We start from the raw sequence: 23559 nt of genomic DNA on the forward strand, positions 1-23559 counted from the left end.
GTGATTTGACGAGAAGCTTGAACAGAGAGAGATGAAAGTGATGAAGACCCTTGCTCCCAGGGAAGGAGAAGACCTCTGTTCCTAGAGATGAAGATGCTCCCAGAGATAAGTGAAGAGAACCTTTGTTGTTGAACAGCTCATTCTTAAAATGGTACGCCATTAGCTAAAGATTGAACCCTCGAAAGCAGTTGTGGGGGAAGCTGTAAGTCAAGGGAAGGGCCTTTCACATGCAAGCAGAGAACCATCCCAGGCGGCTGTCTCGTTGTGACATTGAAGCCATGAGAGAACTTCTTGTGGAGATGTCTCCATAGCATGAGCAAGAGAGACTCCTCTCCCTGTGAAATGAAAAAAGAGATTATTATAGAGGTGGTAAACTGACTCAGCATCTCAAGGGTTGTGTTTTTACGTTGTCAGTGGGAGAAGGGAGAGAGGTGGGGGCAGAGAAGTGTTCTGAAGGTTTAGTCTGACTTTTTTTCTTTCGTTTAGGTCTGTTAATAAACTTCTTTATATTCTTTTAAGTTTTGTGCCTGGTTTGCTTTTTCCTAATTCTTATCTCACAGAAGGAAAATAAGGAAATAAGTAAGTAATGGATATTTTGAACCAAACCACTACACAAGGCCAAGTGCAAGGTGCTGCACCTGGGTTCAGACACACTCAGTATCAATCCAGGCCTGGGGGATGAAGGGACTGAGAGCAGCCATGCTGAGAAGGACTTGGGGGTGCTGGTGGATGAGAGGCTGGGCATGACCCAGCCATGTGCATTCACACGTCAGAACCAAACGTGTCCTGGGCTGCATCCAAAGCAGCGTGGGCAGAAGGGGAAGGAGGGGATTCTGCCCCTCTGCTCTGCTCTGGTGAGACCCCACCAGGAACACTGCATCCAGCTCTGGGATCCCAACACTGGCAGGACATGGAACTGTTGGAGAGAGTACAGAGGAGGGACACAAAGATGATTAGAGGGATGGAGCACCTCTGCTTTGAGGAAAGGCTGATAGAAATGGGTTTGTTCAGCCTGGAAAAGAGAAGGCTTCAGTGTGACCTAAGTGAGGCCTTCCAGTACCTGAAGGAAGCCTACAAGAAAGATAGAAACTTTTTACAAGGATATGTAGTGACAAGGGTGAATGGTGGGTTCAAATCCACCTATATTTTCCTTTTTAATATTTCTTAAAGAAAAGCAATTTTAAGAGTTCATATCACACTTCTAACAACCTCCTGAAACATATCACTGCCCCAAATTATCTCAATTCTGCATATTTCTGTATGCCTCATTCTACGTTTTGAAGCTGCACCACATAATAGGTTATGCAGATGCATTTACACCAGCTCAGGCTGTTGCTTGAATCCTGGAAAACCTATTGGCAGTCTCTTAATTTTTAAGCTTCTGTGATACTAGCCATTTGGGAATTTTAAAACAAATCTTTACATGAAGTGAATTCTCCAGTAGACTTGCAGTAAAAAGTAAGGAAGACTTATGGGCCTGATGTAATTGACTTTGAAGGTAAATTGAAATTTACTGTTCTGGCTGCTGCTGCTAAGTAGTATTTCTAGTAAAGCCTTGATATTTTACATTTTTGAGAGTCTGAAAGTATTAAACACATTAATTATATTGAGTAGGATGAATGCCAACTGAAAAGAATAAAAGCTTTTGATCTTAGAGGTTAGATCTCACACTCAGAGGTTAGAGATTACATTTTAGGACACTGTTCTACAGTGAAATTAGAAATGCCTCCTACCCATTTCAGGTTTGCCTGGCTCCTTCAAAACAGAGAATAGAGTAGGCCCCAATGATACTGCTCCTTTTGGCTGTCCTCAGAAGGCTTTCTTCTGCTCTGGATGGTAAATGAGCACAGGATCAACTAGTGCTGCTACAATGTGAAGTGTAATTCTCACTAAACTCATCTCTGGAAGAGGGAGTCAGGTTTTTGATGACTGTAATACTGTTTAGGAAACAAAACTTGTCACATATTAAGAGTGCTCAAAATCAATCAAAGAAGAAACAGCGGTCACTTCAGATGTTTTTAAGATGACAGATATAAACAAAATAGTATATTAATCCTCAAAACACAACACTTGAACTAGTAGATTTGGTAGAGATATCTAACGAAGTTGGGTTGGGTTGACCCTGGTTGCCTGACAGGTGTCCACTAAAGCTATGCTATCACTCTACTCAAATGGAAAGAGAAAGAGAAGAGAAAGGACAATGAAAGTCTCATAGGTTGAGATAAGGACAGGGACAGATCATTCAGGAATTAGCATCATGGGCAAAATAGACTAGACATGCAAAAAATTAAATTAATTAATTTTGTTACCAATCAAATCAAGGGTAAGAAATAAAACCAAAATTTTGAAGTGTGTTTCTCCCATGTCTCACTTGTTCATGAGCTCAACTTCACTCTGATTTTCTCTTCCTCCTTCCATCCAGCAGTGTAGGAGGGCAGAGAATGGCAGTTGTGGTCAGTTCATCACATGTTGTCTCTCACACTCCTTCCTCCTCAGGAGGAGGACTGATCACACTCTTCCTCTGCTCCATTGTGGGGTCCCTCCTATTACTGAGTCCCTTTTGGATCTGTGGCTCACACGCATGAACGCACAGACACAGGGATGGCTTCAGTAATATTAAACCAATGGCAAGGAGTTGAGAAGGGTCCTTGTGTAGAGTTCCACAGAAAGTAGTTTATTGCTACAACTTGTGAAGGTTTCCAGAGGCAAATGACCCCAAGCACGTGACAGCTCAGGCTTAATTACAAGGGTGTGGCTAACACCAGGAGCCAACTGGGGAAGCATAACTGGGGTACATTACCATAACCAAACAAGGCATCCTGGGAGAGGCTTCTTTCCCTCACCATAACTGATAAGTCTTTGGCACCAGAGGCTGTCTTACCAACAGCTCTCTCTGCCTCTTGTACCACAGGTCAATTGGCCACTTCCCACAGGAGACAGTCCTCCATGACTTCTTCAGTGTGGGTCCTTCCCACTTGTGAAGGATGCAGTCCTTCACAAACTGCTCTCCCATGGGTCCCTCCCCTGTGGTGTAGTCCTTCAGGAACAGGCAGTTCCCACATGGGTCCCCCATGGGCTGACAAGTCCTGCCAGCAAACCTGCTCCCACATGGGCTCCTCTTTCCACAGGTCCTCAGTCCTGCTCAGAGACCCCTCCTGCATGGGCTTCCCAAGGCCGCACAGCCTCCTTCAGGCTATGTGCACCTGCTCCAATTTGGGTCTCCTACACAGGCTGCAGGTGGATCTCTGCTTTCCCATGGATGCCCATGGGCTGCAGGAAATCTCTGCTCCAGCACCTGGAACATCTCCTCCACCTCCTTCTTCACTGACCTTTCAGGAGTGTTTCTCTAACGTATTTTTATTCCAGTTGTCTCTGTCTGCAATTGCTCCTGCACAATATCTTTTTCCCCTTCTTAAATCTGTTACCCCAGAGGCACTTCCATTGTCACAGCCCTACCAACAGCAGGTCCATCTATGAGCCACCTGGCACTGGGTCTATTAGACGTGGGGGAAACTTCTGGCAGCTTGTCACAGAAGCCACCCCTAAGAAGGCCCACCAAAAAACAAAAGGAAAACCCATTACAATGCAAATGTTATCTGGTAAAAGATTACTCATGTTAAGTGACAATTAGGATTTACACTAAGGGGAAAGACATACAATGAATTTTTTTCTAGTGAGTCTTCAGGAATATAATAAAAAGTCAATGCTCTCTTAAATTAGTGATCTGTTTCCAAAATGAGCAGAAATAGAATATGCTTTTAATTATAGTTTTAGATGTCTTTGCAAGAGGAAAAAAATTTTTAAGTCAACAAAAACTGTGAAAGCTACAGAAAAATGGTTACAATAAAGTAAGCATAGTTCTTTAAACTTCTTGGCTTGTCCATTTTTTCTTAGTATACAGACTATTTGTTCTTATGGACAGCTGCATAAAATTTTTATTCTGACAGCATTATCCTTCTTACAAATGTAGGTTACAAACGTTTCCTTCCTTTAAAAGGTAATATTTCATGCTGAAGTTATAAATGTGAAGCAATAGAGCAGTGCAAACCAATCACTGACTTAGGTCATATCTTGGCAAAGTTTAATATCTTAGTACTAGCTTCAATATTTTAGCCTTAGTCTCTAAAATTAACAAGGTAAAAAACAACATAAAATTAGGTTTAGATGGTGAGGAATTGCAACTATAATCTAGAAACAAAGCATTTTTCTCAATAAACAAGAGTTTTTATGTAATCACATGCTCAACTCTTTTGTTAATATCAGAAATTCTTTCCCTCCTGCCCACCTGTTTGTCATCTTCTCCCATCACATTTATTGTAGGTGATATTTACTTTGTAAGTTCCTTTTAATAATAAGTGATCCCAACAGTATGTCAGCATAGCAAATTATTTTCTTTAATAAGAAAACAAAAATCTACCTTGTTAATACTCCTGGTGAAATTAAAAATACAGTGTGAGTACTTGATGTAAATTTAGCCTATACTAAGAAAAGGAACGTTAAGGGAAATCTTGATGAAAGTGGAAGCCAAATTTATTTTTATGTTTTCCCTGCTTCATTATATTACAGAGATTTGTCAGTGCTTTGCAGTCTTTTTTTCTTTCTTTTTTTTGCCCTTCTTTTTTCCTTTGCATTCTTTTTCTTTCTCTGTATCTTTTATTTTCCTCTCCTCTCCTCTCCTCTCCTCTCCTCTCCTCTCCTCTCGTCTGTAAGCCACAGATAGAGGTTTTGTTGATACCCCTTCTTACTTCCTCCTTGTCCCTAATAACACAAATTATCATTATACAAAAGGGAGCAAACATGGTATGTCACTTCTTGCTGATAGATGAATGTGTACAAGACAATTTAGACCTTAAAATGCAGAGGAGTAAGGCTGAAAGCTATGAGAACTGATGATAAAAAAAACCTGTTCAAATTGTAGATATTTAGCAGAACACTGGTCTCTTAAAATAGTTTTGACTCAGTACATGAAACAAGTGTTTTCAGCTTTCCTGTTACACAGATAAGTCACAGTTCTTCAGGTGTTTGATCAAAAATTTATGGACTGTGCTTCTCATGTGGTGATTTTTAATTTTCCTGGGCAAATAGCTTCTGATTTCTCACTCAGTGAGTTTCTTCTCTGACAGGAATGGCCAACAGAGTGATGTACAATTTATATTTATGCTTCTGCCTTCTTACTTTTTAAAAAATTGTGTCTTCTGAATTGAGCTAAAGCCAAGAGCTAGCATGTGTGGTGAGTGTTGGGCTTGTGATATGTTCTTGTGACTCAGAGACTATTGTGGGGAAGGTGAGAGGAAGTGAAGAATGGTGTAAGAGATGCTGTAGCTTGGTATTTTCTCTGTGTCTCTGTTCTCACTGTATGTTTTCTTTTCTTGGCCTGAGAAGGATTGACTACGTCTATAATATGAAATTTAATCATGGAATATGTTGATTATCTATTAAACTTTGCTTTCTGTAATACAGTTCTGTCTATATTTTGCAAGTAGTCATTTATCTTCTCAGTTCAAAAATGTTAATATTCTTTATTGCTCTGAATGCGACTGCTAGGGAAACAAGTGCAAAGATGTAGAAGGAGTGAAGACCTATGCCTTTATGTGTTTCTACTGTTTCTTTATGTGGCCAAATAAGTTAATTCAATGTTTCATTTATCTGCTATATGATCAAAATGATCATTCACTTCACACAGTGCAAAAGTGATATGGAAATTCCTCTCCCACTTGAGGTCTCAGTGCATGGTTTCCGTGCCATGTAATATAACAAACTTGAAATGTTCTACTTGCCAGCATTATGGAAAGGTCTTACTATTTCAACCTTGTCCAGGTTTTTAAAACTTTCATAGTTCCTCACATCACTGAAGTATTACAACTCTAAAAGTTTTCAGTTGGTTTATTTGCCTAGTTTTAAAATTGCCAATGATAAGAAGGTATGTTATAGAATCATTGAATGGCTTAGGCTGGAAATTTCAACCCTACTGCCATGGACTGGGACACCTTTCACTACACTAGGTTGCTCAGGGCAACCTAGTCTTAAACACTTTCAGGGATGGGGCACCGACAACTTCTCTGGACAACCTCTTCCTGAACCTCAAAACCTGTATCCCCTGAGCAGAGAATGTCTTCTTCATTTTTTCGTTTAAAACTCTTCCCTCATTTCCTATCACTATATGCCCATATAAAATGTCACTCTTTTTTTATAAGCCCCTTTTTGTACTGGAAGCCTGTCATATTGTCTCTGCAGATCCTTGTCTTCTCCAGGCCAAATAACACCTCACACTCTGATCATCTTCATGGCCCTCCTCTGGACCCACTCCAAGAGGTCCATATCTTTCTTCTGTGGAGGTCCCAAGAGCTAGACACAACACTCTAAGTGAGGTCTCATGAAGACAGAGTATAGGGGGAGAATCACCTCCCTCAGACTGGTGTTCATTCCTGTTTTGATGCAGCCCAGGATGTCATTGGACTTCTGGGTTGTGGTTACACACTGTTAGCCCCTGTTCAGCTTTTCATCCATGACAAACTTTAAGTCCTTCTTCACAAGCCTGCTCTAATTGAGTTCTCTCAATTTGTACTCATGTCTGGGATTGGCCCAACCCAGCTATAGTTCCTTGCATTGGAACTTGTCAAACTTCACCAGGTTCTCGCAGGCCCACTCCTTGAGCTTGGAAGGTCCCTCTGGATGGTATCCTGTTCATTTGTTATGTCACGTGCATTTGTCAGTTACGTGTCATCTGCAAACTGCTGAGGCTGCACTCAATCCTGCTGGTTGTGACATTGATGAAAATATTCAAGAGCACAGGTCCCATACATGAGCCGTGAGGGACACTACTTACCACCAGTCTTCAGCTGGACATAAAACCACTGACAGTGACTCCCTGCCTGAGTGCATCCAGACAATTCCTTATCCACCAAAATTTCACCCTTCAAATTAATCTGTCTCCAATATGGAGATAAAGGTGGCATGTGGGAACATGTCAAAGACCTTATAGAAGCCAAGGTAGAGGATGTTGGTCAGCCTTCCCTGGACAGCTGTTGTAGTTCCTCCATCATAGGAGGCCGCTGGGGTGGTCAGGTACAATTTGCCTTTGGTGAGGCTGTTCTGGCTGTCTCAGATCACCACCTTATACTGAATGTGTCTTGACCTTACCTCCATGAGGATCTGCTCCATGATCTTCCCAAGAACAGACGCGAGACTCGCCACTCTGTAGATCCATGTGTCTTTTCTCCCTTTTTTAAAATTAGGGAAAATTTTTCTCTTTTTCCAGTCATGAAGAGTCCAGGGACTTAATCTGACCATCATGATTTTTCAAACATACAGCAGAGCGGCTTGGCAATAACATCAGCCGGTTCCCTCAGGACACCGGGGTAAATCTCATCAGACCCCATGGATTTGTGGCAATTCCATTTCATCAAGTAGTCTCAATGCAATTTTATTTCAGGCCTTTCAGATATTGTCTGTGTCTTTCAGAGTACGGGAAAGAGAACAGAATGACCTCAAGAATTCAAAGGCAGTTTTAAAAGTTAGGCTTCTGTTGTAAAAGACTCTCTTTTTGTAGCATTTCTCTACTTGAATGTCAAATTCATGCAGCTCTGGCATGATGTTTTATACATATACATATATATATATATATATATATGGCACTACATAAATATGTATTGCTTAATAGTTATGTTGATTTAATTTCCAGAGTAAATCTCAGAAGGACATTTGAGCAACAACTGAAGCTAAATCATTGCAAATTAATATACTGTTTTGCATGTCCTTTAATGATTGTGATGAGGGAAACATAAATCTAATTGCTGTGGACTTGCCTGCACGATCAGAAAATCACAGAACCTTCTCCCAAGGAAGTAGAAAAAGCCTATTTAGCATCACACATATTTAGCATCATGCAAAGCTTAAAACTTCATTTTTTACTTCCATAACTTTTAATGTCAGAAAAGAAATGAATCAGAAAAAGAAAATCTCTTTAAGGAAAAAAATCAACATCTTCCTGTAGTTCTCTCCATTTGCATTGAAAAAAATCAGCACAGGCTACTGAGGCAGACAGTTAATATATGTATATATATACATATATACATATAAAATACATATATAATATGTACTATATACAATAAATTATATATTATATACAATAATTACATACAATATATATAATGAATATTTAATGTATTATATATACATCAAATGCATATATATATGTATATATACTTGTAGGTAAGATTGTAGGTCATACAACAAAAAGTAAGTACTTTTCCTTATTTTTAAAGCTCTACAATACATACAATATGCCTGTTAGCTGATGTCCTTTTAGAGCTTTCCTGTCAGTAATAGACATTCAAAACTTGTTCAACTGAAATGGTCAATTCTTGCATTTAACAGATTGAACCCAACAATTTTCTCCCGGATCAGTAAGACAGCAACATAATCAATACAATTACTTATAATACTGTAAAAAATACAGTACAGCTTAAAAAATGAGAGATTCTTCCCTATAAGAGAAATGTCTTTCTTAGGATTCTGTGACACAGAATTGCTGAAGAAAATTTGCACTGACAGGAATTGCCTTCTTTCAAGATTTAATGGGTTTTATAAATCACAGATAAAAAAGGAGTGAGGGATGGTTTAGGATTTTGTTCCAGATCTTTCTTCCTTATAAATTATGATCACTGCCATTTTTTTGCCTTTAACTGAGCTGAACACCGAGTAAATTGGAAATCATGACCAAGTAACATGTTTTCAGTCCTTTCATAGCTTCACTGTTAATTTTGTGGATCCTTCTTTTTTAGCTAAAGTGTGATATAAGCCTCTCTTCACTTGCACTTATGAGATTGTTGTGTGTTTAAAATCATTATCCTCATAGCATTACAACAGTCCTAAAATTAATTTTGTTTCAATATTTCCTTCATATTGTCAAATATGAAGCATTGGGGGGATTTTTTGATTCTTTTTTTTGGTGGGGAGGGCAGTTCTTTTAGATTGTTTTAGAAACTCTGCTCTTTTAAATCTTCGGTCATTTAAAGCTAAGAGACACCCTTCAGCAAAGAAACATATACAATGGGTTGAAGGAAGCAGGAGTTTTCAGTCTGGAAGCACAGGGTTTTGCCTGACACAAAGTTCCTTTTTCACGTGCTGTCCGGTGCAGCTGGGAATACAAAATCTTCTGCATTCTTTTTTTCAGTGCCTGGAAAATTGTCTCTATGTATTCAGCAGTCCACTTTGATTATCTTCTAGGAATTTTAGGTGATAACTATTTTGGAGATGCCACCTTATTCTGTAGCCTTACTGATGGCACATCTCTACAGAATCCAGTCTTGTTTTCTTGCAGAAACTACCGTGCTTTATCCATATTCCATCATTCTGCACAGAAAGTTGAGGAACAAAAAGCTACAAGTATGCAGAATCATATCTCTAAAAGTAATAAATTGGGGATAGGGGCAAATGTTCGCGCCAATTTCCCATACTTGCCCACACTGATTAGCCAATTTGCAAAGGATTCACAACACTGTATAAAATCAGTGGCAGCAATGAGGTGTAGGTATGCTACATTTATTACAGGACACATTTTAAAAGTGAAAATTACTTTATTTTCTTTTTTATGGCCTTTAACTAACATATAGCTGTCTCCACCCTCTTTCTGAATGAATCATTTTTGTCTCTGTTAGATACAGGAAGCACTGCTGCAAAACCTAGGTGTCATTCACACATGATGTTTAAGAGTAAGTTCCCCAAAATCATCCTCCCAAGATGAAAAATCTGTTAATAAGGCTGACTAAGGATGTTTAGTAATTTAGGTGGAAATGGATTTTACAATGTTCTTTGGCTTCTGTTTCATTCCTTTTATTTCCATGATTGTGTGATGTACTCTTCAGCACATAAGTTCACTCTCAGATTCTTTTATTTTCAGGTGAAAACAAAAAAAATTAAAAACATTTCCCTTTCCTCTCCTCCCCAGGAATGGGATCATACGTTTTGCTCCTAATGGCAGTGGCAGGGACACATAAGGAGCTTGTAAGACACCACAGTCTAAGCTACAGAAGAATTACTATTTTATCGTGGCATGGGATGATAACTGATAAAAACATGTCCAATCAATGGATAACATATTTAATCTGAAATGTTTGCTTAATGATTTGTGTTAACATTCTGGGCCCTCTACTATGTATGCTTATGCCTGGGTTTCTTTTGTGAGCTGAATCTCCTATGAATTTAGATCTCTCAGAATCACATTTAGAATGTTTGTTTGCACTCTTGCTGAGCTGTGTAAGATTCATCCTGCTATAATTGAACAAACTTGAGATGTTAATCACTGACCACTGACCTGCCATTCCGACAGAAGTAGAATTTACTTAACCCACTTGTTATTTTATACAGTTTTAGAAGAAAATATCCTGGATTTATTTTTAGTCTAGTAGTCTCTGTTGGACTTGGGATCATGCACAGCCAAGTTCTGCTGCAGTAAAAATGGTGATTTGTAATTACATACAAAAATTTCACAAAGTATTCTTCTTAGAGAGGTAAAAAACCAAACTCCAAACTCCTCATTAAAAAAAAAAAAAGGAAAAAAAAAAAACCTCTAAAAAAATAATTTCCATTCTAGTAATCAAAATGCTGCTGATTTTACATGGAAGTGAGTAATTTTCTGCTGAAGAACTGGGCACATTAGTGCTCTGCCAGACATGCCAGAACTGTCACTAAGTAACAGATCTTTGCATTTAGAGACAGTGATGTCGCCTAGTTAATTCAAAAATCATTGCCCCCCTAAAACCTTGAATGAAAATGCAGTGTTTCTCAGAAATTACAAATCTACAAGTACTTTTTTGCATCTTGTATTTCTGGACCAGTTTCTTGCTTAGCTTTCTTGACAGGTTTCCTGGAGAAATTTCTACTTAATGCAAGTTCTACAATAAATCCTCACTAAGTTCTTGCATTTCATTGAAGCTCGTAATTTACTTCTATTCTAAAGCTAGGAAAACATATTTTTATCTTTGTCTGACAGTGTGGTGCAATGAAGAGTCATATGCATTCAAAGCACTATGTTGTTTTTTAGTTTTTTCTTAAAGTAAATAAGTTTCTTCATCTCTAGGATGGTGCCAGAATGCTGAAATTTAAGTGGAATGTAAAGATGTATGGTTTAATAGTTATGTATGATTTAATATAGCCTACTTAATGTACAAATATGACAGAGTGATTGCTGTCATAGAGAATATTATGACTGTTTTTTTGAACATGAGAGCACTTTACATTAATATGGTCTTTTAGAGACTTCAAAATTAATCCTTACTGTTTTGGTATCCCCAGGGTTTTACACGTGGAAAATATTCTACACACAGGCAACACTTTCAGAGGAATGTAACTTTCAATGAAAAAGACTCTCTTGGGAAAATACATAGAACGAACAGATAGACTAAAAAAAATTGCTGCATCTTCTATTTGTGTTTATTGCTGTTTTTCACTTGACTTACATAATAGAGTATTTTTATGACTGAAATAATTAGCACATATATAAGCATTATAATACATACTGGTTAATTTAAGGAACGAAGCGGCAACAGAAGCAGACTCTGTTTATCTACCGCTTTTCCTACCATTCTGCCATATTGTGACTTTTTTCTTTCTCACTCATATTTTTTCTCTTTACTCACTCTCCATTTGTATGGACATTTGGAGAGTCATTGTGCAGTTTTGTACTTCCCATCACCAAAGCAGCTGAATGAGTACCCTCATATGGTACACAAATGGAGTATCAAAGATTATGTCTAAAGAGAGACTTAGATTTTTCAAAATCCCAATTCCAAAATTCAGTGGTACCTCAACAGATTGCTTGTAAAAGCCTGGAAAGTTTAGGTGGCACTTAAAAATCAACAAGCATGTTACAGATGACAAAGCATGAGTCTGTCTAGGCTGTGTTGAAAGTAGCCCACAAGAAAGCATACAGCTGTACTGCTGCAGCCAGGTAAGTGAACATCATGCCTTACAGTCTGAGCCTTTTTTTTTTCCTTAAGTTCTAAACCCTAAGTCAAGGACTGACTGTTCAGTCTTTCTGTTTCATCAAGTCTTCTGTTTTCTGTAAAGTACATCAATTTTCCCTGCAGTAAGGACTGAATACTGAAGGTTTTCTGTCTGTCATTTTATCAACATGACAGAGACATGTTATCTCTTTTTATAACCAAGTGAATCTTGGCTTATATTCTGCTGAGAAAAACTGTTTCAAGAGAAAGAGTATAGATTCAGGCTTTGTCAAAGGCATGACGGAAATAGTTGTTCTATAGAGTATATTTTTTTGCAGTCAAGTTCTGGAAAATATTGGCTGCATAAAACTTATAATAGACTACAGTATAGGGGGATTTTGTGAAAAATAAATGGCTGAACTCTTTACCTTAGAATTGAAAAGACATTTTATTTTTTTTTCTGATCCTCCAGTCATCTTTTGAGAAGAAACATTATGACTCCATTTCCATTTAATTATACTCTTTTGGGAGACACCTTCTTCATTGGAGAAGTTGTCATACAGCAAAACACAGAAAATGAGACTGAAGATTATTTCCTTCAGCTAAGAGCAGACATCCAAACCAGCATCTTCCCCCTAGATTATTAGATCCCACTAGCAATATTTAAGAGTAAATTTCTTATAGACAGAATACAAGTATTCTGGAGCAGTGGCTCCTATAATAAACTTCCATATGCCATTTAACTAATTTCTTTAATATTAGAGTGATCAATATGTAAGAACATTGCATCATAGAGTTAATGTACAGAAATAACACTGAAATTTGTATTATTTATTTCCATGTACTTGAGTTTCCTCAAACTCATTATATTTTGAAAGTATTTGCAACCAGATGGTGAGAATCTTTAAAATCAGTACCAGATATGCATATATTTGCTAATAAACTAATTAAATTGCATTATTAGCAGAATTAAATATTATTTCTCACTAAATACTTTCAATATGCATGTATAAATGTCTTTCTAACTCACTACATTTATTTTAAAAAAAATTCCGAATGATCTTTGTGTGTACACCATTTTGAATCTCTGGGTCCTGACATTTAAAGTCAGCTCAGAGAACCAAGGAGCAGAAGAATTGTGACATTTCATTTTGGCTGGAGATCTGTCCTTGTAAATTAGCTTACACTCCCACACAATGGAGAATCTATCAAAGTCCGTAAGTGTAAGTGTTGATCCCCAGTCAGCGGCTTAAAGAATCAGTACTTGCAGACACAAATAGTCTACACTTGTCCTTGACACATATGACCTTTATCACATATGATTCTAGACTTAGCTGTTACAGCATAAGTTGTTTACTCCCCACATTGATGCCTATGTAAATCTCTTGCTCATACAAAACATACACACAATAGCAAAATATCCTGTAATGATTTGTTTTACGTATTCCTTATGAAACGTTTCTCAGATGCATAGTTTTTTCTATTTCCAGACTGAATGTTTCTTAAAATTCTAAAACAGATGGTGCCTAGCTGAGGCTGCTTCTGTGGAGTGTTTCAGGATGCAAATAAGTTACTAATTTTTTTTCTCTCTGAAGTAGCTGTGACGATTTTTGTAGCCTAAGATCCTTACCCTTTGAATATTTGAACAAGCCGTGCAAATACTCCACCAGAAAACAGCTGACTTGCAGTTTTTTATCTACATCCATGCTATAGAAAACAAACTGAAGCAGGGAAAAAGAAGAATAATATAATAACTAAAGCACAAGCAGAAAAAAATGGACACCCTGAATCAATAATGATTTTTCTCCTTGTATTTAAAAAAATATTATTGCCATGGATCTGCTTATCATGTTAATGTCCATCACCCTTTATATCCATGTGTTCAAAAGCACTGAGAACCTTTGTAGAAGAATAAAGTACTAATAGTGACCTAGAAAGCTGCCTGTGTTACAGTTGAATACAGGTGATAGTAATATCTGTTATTTACCTGAAATTACACATAAAAATGCAGTGGCATCTAAGAAGCCAACCGTATATTTCCTATTTTTCAGCAATTAACACAAAACGCTACAAGCATTAGCAATAAATCATCCACCTTGTGTGTATATTTCATCAAGCAAAGCAATCACCATATCTTAAATGAAACCAGCTGCTGATGGGTGTAAGAATTCTTACAAGCACAAGAGTAGGAAGGGAGAAATTGTCTACAATTTAAATAAGGTTTGAAATAGCAGACTCTCCTAGATTGTATCTTTTATTCTTTATGTATGAAAGCCTGATCTGATTATTCAAGGACATGTTTGATAACCCAAATTTGCAGTGTTGCTAATAGGGACCAGAGTATATATATCCACAGCAGGAGGATGATTTAAAATGCTGTCATAGTGATATATGAAGAAAACATGCTTTGAAAAGAGATTTCTTTCTCATCACTTACTTTCCTGCAGATAAAAAACCTGATTTCAATCAGTACTTATACAAAAGTCTGTTTTTTAAATCAGGTAATATCCACGTAAAACTAAAATTTTTTCTATTATCTGTACTTACATCTTTGTTTCTGTAAAGCAAAAGTCTTATGGGACCAGTTTTACCAAGAAAGCACCAAGAAGGACTTCAATGTGCAGCCCTCATTATTAGACATTTTAACAAAATTATCAAGGCAAAGAATAAATTAATGCATAAAAGACATTGGGAGAGGGCTGACAAATTTAGGGACAAATAAGACATTGTCAAAGTGTACAGTCCTTTAAGCAGCACATTCTACCCTATTTTTAGACACTTGTTTTTTTAAGTGATTCAGCATATTTTTGCAGTAACTTCATTTGCTTTATGGGTATCAGAAGTCCATTAAGTTTTATTCTTTCCAGTTCAGTAGAATGGCATGTACCCATGCAGGAGCTTGACTTAATTTTGGGGGGGAATCCATGAAGGTTACGATATGCTGGTTGCAGTGCACCGGATCTGAATGGATACAAAATTCATGCTTGACTGTCTCACAAAGTTTGCTGCTGCTGCCCAACAGAGTGAGGTGCAGTATTGCCTCATCTGGGTAACCAAGATTGCTCTGGAGAAGCAAGCAATATAATGCTGTTAGAATGGCACTGAGCCTTTCCGAGCGTCAGGTCTTGTCAGCTCTGTCAAATGGTGCTTCCTGGACTGCTGAACAGATATTCAGCAGTGAATATCTGTTCCTGAGCCTTGTGAGCTTATCAGGCTTATAAGGTCTCTATGATGCTAAATGCTTGCATCATGCTCCACTATAATCTTTGAGACAGACCACTGGTGGTGTTGAAATAAGTTTTTTTTGTATCCACAGACTATCGAGAATATACTAACTCAAATTTTGAAGCCAAAGTTTTATTGTCTGCAAACTACATCTTAAATGACACCACTCCTGGCAAGCTACTACCATGAGTAAAGGTCTTTGTAATCAATAAAATTAAGGATAGCAAAAGATTTATTGTTCTGATTTATTCTGTTCAAATAAGAAATAATGTTTTCCTGCGTGAGTATAATGTGGGAATGGATGATAAGAATCAGACCAAACACTATTCTAACCTAGTCCCTCATATATAGCATTTTTTTCATTGCCCAAAGTAGTTCACCCATCTCCTTTTTCTGAGACCATGATTTTCCTCCCAATTGAAGAAGAATTAATCAGTTCAGCTAAAAATTATGTACTTTTTGTCCTCCACTGTTTTCTCCGGCCAGAGATGATTAAAGAGATTACTGTCTCCTCAAAGCTTCCTATCTCACTCTTGTGTTAAATGCTTAAGGCCTGTTCTGAGTGGTTACATTACAATTTTAATTGTTCTGGGAAAAAAGTGATCTGAACCGTATCAGCCCAACCAGGCTTATGATATGGTTATTTAATTTTCAACTTGCAAAACTGTCTATTCTATCCATTAAGTGAGACTGACTTAGCGACAGTGTAGCCTGTGTAATGTGCCATTAATATGAAAATGGAGACTTCTAAGACTGCTGCCTTCGGTGTGAAGTCTGAAAAAATATCCAAATATTTCCACCTAAAAATACAGCAGCATCTTTGAAGGACTATATTCAAGATAAGAAAATTTCAGCAAGGATATGCATTTGCAATTTTATTATCATTAATTTTCAAAATTAAATGATCATAAACTAATAGCAATAAAAAAACCTGAAATCTGTAAAATACCCATTGTGTATGTGATCTAATTAAAATTATGATAAAATACCTTTGCTACAGGTATGTATGTAATGTAATGTTTAAAAATGAAGGCCCAACAGAAGTCCTGTCACTAATACCCATTAGAGTGATCTGATTGCCATTTACAAATACATAAAAATGCAGTTACAAGAATTTCAGAAAAATTAGACCAACTGAGCTGTTCTGTAAATCCAGCCAGGAGTATCTGTTAAAAATTCAACTTTTCTTTCCCCAGGTATGTATTTAACTTAAAAACTTAGCTTAGGAATCCTGAGCTCATTTCCTAGTCTACTGTGGAATATTTGATTTCTTAACATGGGAGGTAATAAAGTGTGTTAATTTAGGCAAGTAAAACTTCTTCAGTCATAGCTAGGACTGTATTGATGGCAAAATAGGGTTGGTATTCTGGAGAAAATATAAATTTTTTTAGTGATATGTTCTTCCACCAAATAGCAGCAGACTCTGTGTCTAAGAGTGTAATAGCCTCACTAAAAATAAAAGGATAACCTTAGGTATTTTTGTAATTGGGTTGAAGTTTAAACCTTGAACTAAGAGGTTTCATTTTCACAGCATTTGATATTTTTAACTGTTATCGTCTTGGTTATATTTGTTGTCTGTAAAAAATCTCTTTGTTTTTTGAAGATTGCAATATTCTTGATCTCCATAACATGCATGCACAATTAACTTCTTAGGATATTGTGCATGATTATAAAATTTGTAAGGATTTTTGAAAATAAATTTTGAATTGAGATCCATATTGTGTTAGAACAGAATTTCTCCATTTACCTTCTGAAAATCAATTGTTATCATAGATATTACCAGCAGCAATTTTTTCATATGTTTTCATTTAAATCTTTCAATACATTTGTTATTCTGTTCCTTCTCTCAGCCACTTGAAACTATTAACCTCCTTGACCTGTAAAATTAATATATAATATTTTATTAATTATTAATAGATATGAATATTTTCATACACTGTATGCAATTCCATATGCTGCCTTTAGTTATTGTGATTTGGTTTTGACTGTAAATGGTTATGAAACTGAGGTCATCACAGCTGAGATGTGACTATTGAAACTATTTCATCTAATGGTACACGTAATTTAGGAGCACACAAGAGGTATTTTCCTCTTCGGTGATCCTTGTTCGTAGGTTTTTTAATCAACTTGGCTATTTATTTGAGGAAACATTACCCATGTGTCTAACTTTGAATATAATTCATTGATGTTCCTTGCATTCCTCTCTAATCTTGACCAATGAAATAACTTTGTGTCATCTCCAATTTTTTACCTCATTGCTAATTCCTTTCCCAGAACATTAATAAAAATAATGAACAGTGGACGTAACACAGAATCCCCAGACACTCTGCTATTGATCTTTTCTATTTTGCAGCAAATTATTTTTTGATAAAAATAGGTCATTTAATATTTGTTTCCTGACTCCAAGTCAGTTCCCAATCCATAACAATTCTTTGCATCTAATCTTATGCCTACATGCTTTTTTATTAGCCTGTCAAGGACCTTGTCAAAGGTCTTTTGAAATTTTTACTGGATTTATGTGGCAAGGTTTTGATAGCAGAGAGGCCACAGGGGTGGCTTCTGTGAGATGACACCAGCAGCTGTCCCCATGTCAGACAGAATAATTTCCCGTGGGCTCAAAGAGAGTCCTGCCACTGGCTGTAGCTGAGACTATCAGTGATGCTGACAGTACCTCTGGGATAACATATTTAAGAAAGGGTAAAAAATGCTTCACGAGAGCAGCTGGGAGAGAGGGATGAGAACATGGAAGAGAAACAGCCTTTCTGATGCCAAAGTCAGGGAAGAAGGAGGGGGAGGATGTGCTCCAGGAGCAGGCACTCCCCTGCAGCCTAAGGAGAACACCATGGTGAGGCAGGTTGTCCCTCTACAGCCCATGAAGACTGCATGACAGCAAATATCCACAGTGCATCCCATGGAGGGCACAGAAGGTGGACATGCCCTGAAGGAAGCTGAAGCCCACGGAGAGCTCATTCAGCCCATGGAGAGCTCATTCAGAAGCTGTCTCCTGGCAGGAGCTGTGGCCCGTGGAGAGGACCAGATCATGCCTGAAGACTTTATCTGTGGAAAGGACCTATAATGGGGTGGTTCTTGAGGAACCGCAGCCTATGGGAAGGACTCATACTGGAGAGGTTTGTGGAGGACTGTCTCCCATGGTAGAAACCCCATCCTGGAGCAGTGGAGGAACATGAGGAAATAGGAGTGGCAGAGATGAAGGATTATGATCTTACCAAAATTCCCATTCTCTGTGCCCTTGCACTGCTTTTGAGATACAAAAAGCAGAAATTGAGTCTGGGAAGAAGGGGTAGAGGGAAGGTGGTTTTGGTTCTGTTGTTATTACTCACTTTCTGTGAGTTATTGACACTATTCTATGTTTAATTGATACTAAATTGAATTAATTCTCCCCAAGCTGAGTCTGCTTTGCCCACCATGATACTGGGTGTGTTTCTCCCTATTCTTATCTTGACTGATAAATATTTTCATCTTATTTTTTCTCCGTTTTCTATAGATACAGGAGAAATGATATAACTGCTTGGTGGATACCTGCCTGCCAGCCAAGGTCAACACACTGCATAAGTGTAAATAAATTGTATTAATATCTTTAATTTATTCCTTTTGAAAATGTTTATAAAGATCTAATAAATTTGCAAAATGCAATTTGTCTTTGTATGAGCATGGCTGTTTAGATACAGAAATGTGTCTAACTGGAAGACTCACAAACTCATTTAGTTTGCATGCCATGGTTAATGCCTAGCATGTATCAACATCTTACCAACTTTCATGAATTGAAAGCAAACAATTTTAGTGGAAGAATATATTTGGTTGGCATAGATTAAGATACAGGAAAAAAATCTTCAGTATGAGCTCTGAGACACTTACGTGGGGATCTGACCTTGAAATACTCCTGCAAGTGATCTACTAAAGATTTTCCAAAGACTACAATGCAATAACCTGAGTATTTCTTTAAGCCTTTGTAGTTCTTTATGTGGAAACATAAATCAAAAATTGGGTGTAACAACACTCATACTGTTGAAAGATGATAAGACACATTGGAACAAGGTCCAAACATATTTAAATGGATAGAAGAAAATTAAAAGAAGTGGGTTTTTTTTCTCATAGAGCTAAATAAAGTGCACGAGCATTGAAGAATGTTCTAATGCAAAATCTCACTGGTATGTTTATTATTAAATGGTAGGAGGGGAAGAAAAAGACAGGTTCCATAACACACCAATTTAGCCAGTTCCTAAAATGGTCTAATTTATGTAGGTGTAGCAGAGACATATTTAGATCACTGTGAAAGGGATTAAATAACATTTCTCATAGTCCACCTTCCCAGCAATGGACATGAGCACAATTTATGTTTTGGGTTCCCTGTGTGTCAGATTTCAAAGCGTCATACAGTGGCAGTAGGTATGTTGGACTAAGGGGTCAAAAACCTAAGAAACAGGAGTCTGAATTTATCCTTCTAAATAAGAGTTCAACAAGAATATTCTGACTTTCAGAATATATTGGTTTTTTACATATTTGCAAAGCAGCATACCTACCAAATTTATTGAAAACTAAGATAACAGTTGTGTTCGATCATGAAGATCTTTGATTTAATATAGACATACTAATGTCTATGTTTGCCTAAACTGTTGTCCTCTTTATTATACACGGAAAATGTTAAGTCTCTTTGTAGTGAAAGACAGTTTACTTTTTGCAATAAACAACAGCAAGTGTCTGAGGTCAACCTGAAATGTACTTAATAATTGTTCAGCAAATATCAGCAGAGAAATAAAAAATAGTGACGGTGGAATTTGTAGCAGGTGAGCTGATAAAGACGGCTTATACAAAAAATACAAGTTTCTTTTTCCTTACAGTGATGTAATTTTAACATAACTTGAGTATCTCAGCAGAGTTGTAGAGGTTTATCAAAGTTTGTTATTTTGTACAGATTTCATTGAAATAATTTTATGGATAGAAGGCACATCAAAGAGGATACTCGTTGTGAATGTGATATGCCTAATTCAAGTTATTTTTAGCAAGAAGAGTAAACTGACATTGTCAAGACCTTTGAGTTTAATATCTGATTTTTAATGCTTCCCAGACTTTTACAATAAAGAAGAAAGATTGCACAGCTGGGTACTGACTTTTTATCTGATGAAACATTACATTTCTGCCTTTGGGTCAAAAGTAAGGGGCTCTTTGTTTGCACAAGGGACTGGATTTCCTTCACTTTTCCTTAGTTATGAAACACAAAGACAACCATAGAAAAAGAATTCTTTCAAAAGGAAACCTACAATGTGCTATGTTTAGCTAGATATTGTAACTGCAAGAAATAAAGTTGGGTTTTCTGCAATGTACAACTGAAAATACGCATATTAAGATCAATCTGTATTATGTACTTGAAAGACTGATCCTAAAACCATCTCTAAAAATCCTCATTTTCTGCAAAATTAGCCAGACCAACCAGATGTTATTCTTCTGAGGATTCTCTCAGGGTAAGACTCTCTCAGATTCTCTCTTAGAGTAACAAGTTTAACAAGAAATATTATTTTAAGACAACACATTGAAATGGCTTTGATACAGTCTCCCCCTTTTCCTACAGGTACTGTAAAATTTTTTAATTTACAAAATATTTTAATAATTTTGGATACTGTGATAGACTGAAGTTTATATTTAACTATAAAACACTTTCAGCCACACTTCCTTCTTTCTACTACTTTAAAAGTATGAGTGTAACCCTAAGAGCAGGGAGTTTAGGCCTCTATAATGTAAAACAAACAAATAAGTTGTAGATCTTTGCACACCAGGATTTGGTTTTCTGATAGCTAGAGCAATTTGTCAGATTACCAGAGCTGCCTGAAGTAAGGCACACAATATAATAAAGTATTTCTTTCTTGCTGTTGTGCACTTGAATTAAAAGATGTCACCTTATGGGCATAAAACAACCTGGATGTGAAATACATGGCATTCTGTGTGAGCTTGCAGATTTTGCCCATGATGAGGTCCACAAAGGCTGCTTTTATCAGTCCCTGCCAGTCACACACACCTGTACAGGTATTATTCAAAATGATGATTTTTTTCCCCTGAACAGAAATATCAACAACAAGATTTCAAGTGACATTTAAATCCAAGCTAGGAGGAAACTACCTACAAAGTACAGACATCAAGTTCCATCTCTCTCTGTGCTTTCAACATTACAGCAATCCTGCATATATGCATAATATGTTTGAGACCATTTAAGATTTTATCAAAGTAAATGTCCTCTGGATTTCAAATTACATCAACTACACTTATGTGTAGTATGTTCTTTGATGAAAGAAACCATACTTAGTCCTCTCTGGGAAGTTCATTTTACTGTGGACAGTTTTTTTTAGAAAACAAATTGGTTTTTCTCATTTCTGAAACATTAATTTTTATAGCAAATTCAATTAAATACTTTTAAAAATATTTGGCTTATTGCAACTTGCCAAAACCCAAAATTTTAATGAGGAAGAAAAATCATAACAGATGAAGCTCAGCTAGAATCTAGATGTGTTTTTGGGTCCTTAGCCAGTTTACATTCTATTCTGAGAGCACTTTTTTATGGTGTAGTTTACTGAATTTCATGTTAACGATATGGTAATCAAATGCTAATATGGAACAGTTCTGAACGAATTCAACAGTATGAAATTGATGATTATTGCCACAAAAACCTTTTTGCTTATGTAAGTATTCACTTTAAGTACATAATAAGATTTTTATTTAAGTGAGAAGGCAAGATATTTAAAATTAAATCGAAGATAATTTCTAATTGCCTTCAAGTAAATGCAAAACTATGATTTCTATGTTTTAAGTATGTTATTATATGGTCAAAACACAAAATAAATTATTGGCAAGTTCCTTTATAATTCTCAAATTCAGTCGTCATTATCAGCCACACATATAATGCACACATTTCAAGTACTATTAAGTGAATAAAAAGTGATATAATTGCTCCTACCTTTTCTGGTTGAAAAGCATAGATGTTCTTGAAGTTTTTAATGATGAAAAGTCCTCTTGGAAGAAAATATCTCTCTTGTACCTTGAAATTATCCGAATACATTAGAATATTGAAGATTATGACCAGCATTCAGAAGTAAATGAAGGCCTAATGACTTCTTTAAAGCTCCTGTGTAGTATGACGATAAAAGGATCTCCTAGTACAATGAGAGCAAACTGGAAAAATTGGTTGTATAGCTTTATTTTAATGACTGCTAATTGACTCATGACAACTTAATATCAAATATTCTTACGGTTAGAAATTGGCTAGGAACACTAATTACACAGTAATAATTATGTAGTACACTTCCCTAATTATGTCATTCCATCCAGCATTAATACTTTTTGCTGTCATCTTGAGTTATATATTTAGCCTTCATGAAGTTTCCATATATTTTAAATATCTGTGGTGGTTTCACTCAGCTGGCAGCTGAGCCCCACAGAGCTACTCACTCACACCTCCCAGCAGGGCACGGAAGAGACTCTGAAGGGCAAATGGGAGAAAACTCATGGGTTGAGACAGTAACAGTTTAGTAAGCAAAACAAAACACAGGATTTGTTCACCATGATCAGCCAGGTGTTCAGCCATCTCCAGAACAGCCAGGCTCCATCATGCATAAGGGTGACTTGAAAAATCTAATGCCATCACTTCGAATGTCCTCCCCACCCTCCTTCTGCCCTCCACCTTTTATTGCTGAGCATGGTGTTGTATGGTATGGGATATCCCTCTGGTCAGTTTAAAAATAAAAGTAGTTTCTTTAGAGTTTGTCTTACTAAGGGGTCAGAAGCCAATTGCACAGTAGATTGAAAATTAAAAAACAAGCCCGAGGAGGAAGTATGCCACGAGAAATTGCAATATTCTGTGGAAACTTACTGTTTCTTGAACAAGATGAAATAGTGTTGTGGGTGTCCACCAAAGCCACTCTATCATTTCACCCTCCTCAGCTGGATAGGCAAGAGACAATATAACAAAGGGCTCATGGGATGAGATAAGGACAAGGAGAGATTGCTCATCAATTACGATCACAGGCGCAATAGAATAAACTCTGGGGAAATTAGTTTAATTTATGACCAATCAAATCAGAGTAGTATAATAATGAATAAGACTAAATCTTAAAACCCCAGCCTTCCCTTCTTTCTTGACTTTCTTAACTTTCTCTTCAGGTTTCCTTCACTCCTACCTTCTCTGCCCTGCAGGGTCACAAGTACTGCCAGGAGCCTGGTCCAAAGTGGGATTTCCAAGGGGTTCACAGTCCCCTTTGGGAATCCATCTGCTCTGGCATGGGGGTCTTCCATGTCCTGCAGGTGGATCTCTGCTTGGGTACCTGATCACCTCCTGCCCTCCTTCTCCACTGACTTGGGTGTCAGGGTTGTGTGTCCCACATAT

This window comes from Corvus brachyrhynchos, unplaced genomic scaffold (genome assembly GCF_000691975.1).
Source record: "Corvus brachyrhynchos isolate BGI_N302 unplaced genomic scaffold, ASM69197v1 scaffold90, whole genome shotgun sequence".
Classification (NCBI taxonomy): domain Eukaryota; kingdom Metazoa; phylum Chordata; class Aves; order Passeriformes; family Corvidae; genus Corvus; species Corvus brachyrhynchos.